Source organism: Limulus polyphemus, unplaced genomic scaffold (assembly GCF_000517525.1).
Source record: "Limulus polyphemus unplaced genomic scaffold, Limulus_polyphemus-2.1.2 Scaffold1, whole genome shotgun sequence".
NCBI classification, from domain to species: Eukaryota; Metazoa; Arthropoda; class Merostomata; order Xiphosura; family Limulidae; genus Limulus; species Limulus polyphemus.
Genome location: NW_013665611.1, coordinates 276,514 through 282,733, shown reverse-complemented (window position 1 = coordinate 282,733; position 6,220 = coordinate 276,514). Strand labels below are relative to the sequence as shown.

The 6,220-nt window shown below is 32.6% G+C and overlaps 1 long non-coding RNA gene across 1 annotated transcript; it reads right to left on the bottom strand.

The window, feature by feature from the left end:
• Positions 1 to 3,351: 3,351 nt before the first annotated feature.
• LOC106459143 lies at positions 3,352 to 5,930 on the bottom strand. Its single transcript, XR_002610800.1, has 3 exons — positions 5,385 to 5,930; positions 4,715 to 4,900; positions 3,352 to 3,461 (listed from the first exon to the last, which is right to left on the bottom strand). It is a non-coding gene; the product is annotated as an uncharacterized LOC106459143 (long non-coding RNA).
• Between the last annotated feature and the right edge of the window lie 290 nt (positions 5,931 to 6,220).

The following is a 6,220-nucleotide window of genomic DNA, read 5'->3' as shown; positions in this document are numbered from 1 at the left end:
ATTTTAACTTAAAACGTTTCTGAATTAAGCTATTTTCTGTTATATCACCAATGTTTTTATTAAAAACAAACCTCTTTAATCAAAGGAGACTCTAAGTTAAGAAATCAACAAATATTTTTCCAGTTTTGTTTTGCCTATACATTTTATACTTTTAGTGCATAGACTAACAGCAATATTAGGTTATACTTTTGTTGCTAAGTAACATGTCATAAAAGCCATTGTTAGAATGTAGTCTTACCAAAAAGCACACTGGCTTTTCTATGTATTGGAAGTTGTTAAACTTACTGATTTTTAACAATAATTATTCTATAAATACGCCATGAATTCATTTCATGAGTGACCTTAATTCTGATTGGCTCACAAAGGAATTTACTGACGTTTGACTGCCTTGACTGCATTTTTCTGCCTCTTTGTTGGTTGATTTCAGTTAGCAATGAAATGTGAGGTTAGTGTATACAATGGGGTGTGGGTGGTAGTACTCGCCCCATGACAGACTATACACTTAGCTTAGCATAAAATCAAAATCCTTTTGTTATGTGAAATTTATAAAACAGCATTTAAGCCATAACTTTTCGGTATCAGGGAGTGTTTGTTGCAGGTAAATTGTATCTAGTTACACGATAATTGAAAAAAATTGGCATACATAAATAGCAGATGGCTGGAAAACACTCAAATTATTTTAAAATAATGTCCATATTTTGAGCCAAGGCCCATCATCATCAGGTGGTTAATAAAACAGTTATAAAAACAGGTCAGTGAACCTAGACTAATGCCATACTGGAGAATTAATGTCTAGTAAATTCACAAAATTTGGCAAGCCTTTGGTAAATGTGAAAGGTTGTTGTATACAGAAAAAATTGGTATTTTTACTAAAGATCTGTCTGTGATCTTATTCGGTCAATCTGGCTCAGACTCTCAATAGTCTGAGTGCAAGACAAACTATTCTCACAACTATTTTTGTAAATTATGATTTTATTGTTGTACATTAAAAAACACAAATCAATTAGACATGGGTCACAAACATCACAAGCAAAGTAAGTGACCTGTATGATCTTTATGAGTGTAAACCATAGCCAAGTTAAGCGTTACTTTTTTCACTAAGCTAATTCTTTAAATACAAATTCTTGGGAGATTTTAATATATACACTTTTGAACACAAATATATATATATATATATATGACAACAGAATAACATATTCTAAAAAACTGCAATTAAACTAACTTTCTAACTAAGCAGTAAATTAAATAAGCAGTAAAATAAAACTGGGGCTAAATATCTAATTACGAGCAACAAAATAAACTAGCCTCATTGTGAATCTTGTCGAGAACAATCTGCTCTTTCTACTACTTTTAAATACTCTAATAGCAAATATTAGATAGAATTATTACTGGCATTTTTTTGGAAGACGGGATGAGATGTAGCTCGGTAAAACAAGAAGCTGGGAGGCTAGAAAGTTGTATTCTGGCTTGTCAATATTAGAGATTGTTTGTTTTTGAATTTCACCCAAAGCTACACGAGGGCTATCTGCACTAGCCGTCCCTAATTTAGTAGTGAAAGACTAAAGAGAAGGCTGCTAGTCATCACCACCTACCGCCAACTCTTGAGCTACTCTTTTACCAATGAATAGTGGGATTGACCATCACATAATAACGTCCCCACGGATGAAAGGGCGAGCACGTTTGGTGGGACGAGGATTCGAACCCGTGACCCTCAGATTGCGAGTCGATCGCCCTAACCACCTGGCCATTCCGGGCCTCAATATTAAAAGAATCAGTGTATAATTGGTAGAACACTCTAAGGTTATAAAAGGGTAAAAAGAAAATATAAAATGGGCAATTCAGAGGGAAGATGGATCATATGATACAGATAAATGTGGACAAAGGACTATTTTATATATTTCCTTTTGAAAGTTAAAAATGAAAACTAAAATAATATAAAACTTTGAGTTGTAAACTACAATAAAACATTGTAGTGTAGGGAAATAAAAGCACAGTAAAATCCAGATAAATGATACACAATAAATAAATGTAAGTGAATAAAATGTCAAAAACGTAATCTCATGTAATGGAAATAAAATATGGCATATTTTCTTTCTTCAGGTTCTAAAGTATTGGTTATAAAAAAATAAAAAGAAAGGAGAGAACAATAGGTGTGGATTTAAAATATATATATATATAGGACACAGAAAACAAATGTAAAAACAATTAGTCAGAAGGACACAGGAAATGAAAGAAATGTTTTGGTTTAATACATATGGGGATATAACATTCAAATGATGAACGTACAACTGAAGAAGACTTCACGATAACTAGTCTGAGACACGAGAGATCATGTTTGTCACTGTCAAATTGTCGACTAATCGGTTCACAAAAACTCTCATTAAATTTGCAGCTTGTCTCACCAATATATATAAAACAGGTTGCAAAGACTACAAGTTATGCACTACATGACAGACTCGTATAAACATGTGACAAGACCCGTATAAACAATGTGACAAACATTCTGATCTAAAAGTGTTTTCCATCTGTTGATGTTTATTTGTATACTTTCAAGAATTAAATTTGTGACTAAAGCTTAAGCAGATAAATGTTTAGAATTTTTGACAGCAAAGAAGTAATATTAGTGAACATCTTTAAGGGCGTCGGTGCAAGTTGTATATGTTTGACGGAGCAGCAGAGTCATTTTTTTATACATTTTTATGGTCTGGCTGCTGCTTCTTGATAAATGTAAACAAATATTAACTGTACATAATTTTGAAGACTTTTGTTCTAAAAGTTTAGATTAGATCATGGCCACACTCACTTTTTTCTTCTAATGGTTGATTTTATTTGGTAATACCAGATACTTTGAAATAGAATAAGACCCCAGAAATGACTTGACCCCCCACCCCAACTAGTTGACCTCTTCAACCTTTATTCGAACATCTTCATTCAAATTTAGGGAGAATCCTGGGTTTAGACATAATATATCTTGACCATCAACTGACAGATATAGTTAAAAAAAAATACTTGTTGGATAAGTTTGGCTACAAAATAAAATTATGCGGGGCTGACCCTGGATACCTGGAAATTACAGGTGTAACCCCCTCAGTCTTTGACCAGACCAGTTTGGGGAAATTTTGTAAGTAGCCCTACAAAGTATATTTAATACAATTAAAACTCACATCTCAATAGCTGAATTGAATTAAAAATCATAAAAAAAAAACACCAATTTTTATCAAAATCATAAACAGAAAATGCCAATAAAAAGATTGAGACAACTATTAACACTTATTCAAATTTTATGCAATCACATAAGTGTATATAAATAGAGAAAGAGAATAGTAGCATTTGGAAGAATTTGTTCCAAGCTTTTAAAAAAAAATCATAAAATCTCCTACCTTAACCGCCTGGTAACAACTCTGAAGGCTAAATCCAGGACACTGGAATGAGTTGTTCAAAACACTCACCAAAGCAACATTCTGTTAAAACACAAAACACAAGTTGTATCAAGAGTACACATAACATTTGTTAATACATTGAATGCTGAAGTACTGTGAGATCAGTCACCGAGTAAAATATGTTTCTCAATTAACATTTGAATGTCCTAGTCTTGGATCTCAGGAAAGATCCACTTATGCTCTCTGCCAAACAATTGGCCATCTGTTTTATTTATACGTGACACATATTTCTTACAAAAATTGAAATTCAAAACTCTTGAAAGGAGATACATTTTTTGTCAGTAATTTTCAGAAAAGCTGTTTGTTGAACAATCACAATAATTTTACAACTTCATACTTTACAAAAGGAATTTATAAGCATAATAGCCTCAATTATTCATTGTTAAAAGTTTTCAAATTACTATTGCATCTGTCCCTCGGTGGACACAGCAAATAGCCCGATGTAGCTTTGCTATAACAAAACGCACACATTATCGCATCCGTGTCTTACTGGTGCAGAAAGATATAGCTAATAAAAGAGGGGAAAAAAAAGGTCTCATAGATTAATTCACTCTAATTCTGCCTAAAAGAATTTCAAGTGCCACAGCTATTGAGGATTCCCTCTTGTTTAATGTATTAATGTTAGTAGTATTAGTACTTAGTTGTCTTTTAAACTTTGACTCCAGTCAACTACTAAATACACATATATATATATGAACATGAAATATCTTTATCTACAACAACAGAATACAAAAGACTTTGAATAACGGTGTGTTACTACCTACCATATTACTGTCAAGTACAGGTATATTGAAAACAGTGCAAACATAATTAATTCACAGCATAGTATCTAACTAAAGAGCGTTAATACAAAGGGCAATGTTTTATTATTTCTGTTCACATCTCACTTTCTATGATAGATTAGTCCTTTATATCAAAATTATTTTAAAAAATACTGCATACATGATCATTCCATATACATATATCCAATTTTTTCCAAAATACCTAAACATGAACATGGGAGTTTTAGACGAGAACATAAAAAGCACCACCACAGGCAAAAGATTTACTGAGTTAGTCAGGATTCACAAAGCAATCTTAAGTCAAATCCTGGAGGAATTTTATCATTGAAAAAAAAACTATGAGCTGAGAGTTATTCTTTTTTTTGTTAAAAGCCCTACTAATTGTAACCACTGGCATTCAAAAAAAGTACATAATGTAAGAGTAAACTTGTAATAAAACTGCCAAAGTTTTTAGTTAACAGAGTGAGTATTTATTTTATGTCCATTTTTTACCTCTTTTCCAGGAAGGCTAAGTTCCTTATATGACTTAAGTTCTTCTTTTAAATCAGTGGTTAGACGTCCATTCTTCAATAACTGGTACCCAAGACTGTTCTCTTTCATGTGAAACTGACCACACAACACATGTGAATGGGATGCCAGTTCTCGTGTAAGAAATACTTCTCTGATCAAGCTGCAGACCTGATAATTTAAAAAAAGTTTTAATACACGTACCAAAACACAACTGAATGATAGCTTGTAAAGTTATGAATTTTTGAAAGACCCTAAGATTTTAGACACTAAAATAGGCTAAATCTTCTAATTTTTGATACAAACTTCTACTGCATTAAGATCAGTTACAAATTTATATATTTAAGTATCATGTAGACACAAACATGAGTATGTAAACAGATACACAACTGTTTCAGAGTAAAAACTACAGAGACTCATTTGGATTACATTTTTATGAACATCACTATTCTTAATACTCAAAAAGACATATAAGCTCATACATCACAGGAACTCGATGATACATGAACAAGTACAATAATGAGTAACTAATATTAGGCATCATTCATAAATAATAACAGTGTTTTGTTTCTAATGTTTTCTAATGTTTCTAGTTTTTAGTATAACTTCTTTCACAACCACGATTAAAAATGTTCATTACTTAATATTAACTCACCTGTAAAGTTTGAGAACTGGTGCTTGTTGATGGAAGGGAGACATTACCCACTGTGACTGACCTATCAGTTGGTGAAGTAATTCTAGTCAACAACACATGTCCACAGTCTGTCAAAAAGTTTCGAATTCCATTTTTCTCTTCTGAGCTAAGGAAAGAGTTGTCCAGATCCTGAAAAAAAAACAGTGAAAACAGGAAATCCTCTAAAATAGTGTGAAAAAAATAATTCACCTTAAGATAGCTATTTCTCTCTTTCAAACACAATTTCTACCCATAAAAAAAGGTAATGTACTTTAGGATGATTTCCCCCCCATTCCTAGTTTGGACTCTCATGAAAATGTCATAGTTGGTGACTATTACTTTTTGTTTTACAAGAATCAGTACTGGACTTTTCAACCTGAATAGTAGCTCAAGTAAAAGACTGTTTAAACAGCCATATCAGTGGTTCAGGAATGAGCACCTTTAATTTTGTACTACTGACTAAAATAGAGGTCAGCTTGTAAGCAGCAACCACAACTATAAGAACTCTTTGAACCACACAACCAAGCAAGTACAAAATTAAAGGTGCTCAAGAGTGTTCTCATAGTTGTGGTTGCTGCTTACAAGCTGACCTCCATTTTAATCAGTCGTAGATTAATTTAATCTAATCCTGCATATTGAGAATTTCCCTCTTGTCTGTCTTTGAAACTACAGGTCAGGCATGACACAGTGATTAATATACTGGGCTGTGGATGAAATATCCAAAGTTTGAGATATAATGCTGCCACACTATAAGTGATAATCACTTGTGTTGTGTGGTTCAAAGAGTTCTTATAGTGGTGGTGGCTGCTGCTTACAAG